The sequence below is a fragment of the Frankliniella occidentalis genome, unplaced genomic scaffold (assembly GCF_000697945.3).
Source record: "Frankliniella occidentalis isolate FOCC.00 unplaced genomic scaffold, Focc_3.1 Scaffold81, whole genome shotgun sequence".
NCBI lineage: Eukaryota > Metazoa > Arthropoda > Insecta > Thysanoptera > Thripidae > Frankliniella > Frankliniella occidentalis.
Window position 1 is genome coordinate 236,305 of NW_026267211.1, and position 1,190 is coordinate 237,494.

A 1,190-nucleotide genomic window follows, 5' to 3' on the forward strand; every position below is an offset into this window, starting at 1 on the left:
GGCAGGGCGTGGCAGGGCGTGGCAGGGCGTGGCAGGGCGTGGCAGGGCGTGGCAGGGCTTGGCGGGGCACTGGGGCACCGGGACCCTCTTGGCGCGCTGTGTCTCTAGAGAGGAGACCCACTCCGCCCCGCCCTCTCTCTCACGAGACGGGGCGGAACACTAAGGACAGGCGTCTCTACGCCGCGAGCCCCGCCACAAGTCTCTCACACGACGTTGAATTAATAATATAGTAACCAGGCTTCCCAAATCTGTAATCATGTAGTTTCATCGAGCTTCGTCCGCAAAGCAACATAGTTGGCTGGGTGGGTCTTATCCTATCTTGCACTCACTTCTCTATCAGCCAATCTTTCGGGATCTTTATCAGGGGTTGCCAGTGTTAATAGCGCTTTTCATAGAGTAGGCATAATTGCAAAACCTTATAAATATGAAATACATGGCGTGAGTGAAAGTAAACTATATAGCATCATTCAAAACATCAAACGGACTGACGGAATAATGTTTTAAAACCGTTTTTTGGCAGATGACACCTTAAAAACCCTTTGACTAAACATAAAGAATATATTGTAAGTAACTTTAAGGTGTCAGCTAACTTTTACTCTCGATACGGAAAGAGAACCCATAAGCAGAGGCCAGAAAACAAATTCTTTGATACTTGGGGAATTGCGAATGAAAAGTGAGTAATGAATTAGTGTCGCGCTAGGCCCCTTATCTTACACGTTGGCTAACAACTGCGCCGGGCAGGACCCTGGAGCAAGCCCCGTGTCGAAACTATATTGGACCACTGAAGCCGGCCGTTCTGACCATCTTCCCCTTATCTGCTCCTTAAAAATAGCCGAATAGCAAGATTGCAAGTGACAAGCAGCTACAAGCAAAGAACACTTAATATGAGACAAAAAATACAACACAGAGCACATACCACAGACCTCTTTTCAAATTTGTTTCATCTGCTTTCAAGATCGATCCTTGATTGAAATTTTAAACTTTTATCATGGTTTTCGTTTGTTTTCATGATTTGCGTCGCTCGCTCACTCGCTTGTACGGCAGGATAGTTTCCTCACAAAACTTACTTATATAGTTTACTCAAAGGGGTTTAATTATGCTAGAAGGGGTTAACTTACAGAGTTAACCACCAGAATTTACTCACAGGTTTACTTACTAAGTTTACTCACCAAAGGGTTTTCTCAGAGTTT

The 1,190-nt window shown here is 45.0% G+C and overlaps 1 protein-coding gene across 1 annotated transcript in view; it reads right to left on the minus strand.

Moving 5' to 3' along the window:
* Positions 1-1,190, minus strand: part of LOC113202675 (uncharacterized) — a 158,637-nt gene that overhangs the window by 72,020 nt on the left and 85,427 nt on the right. The gene's annotated exons all lie outside the window — the stretch shown is intronic.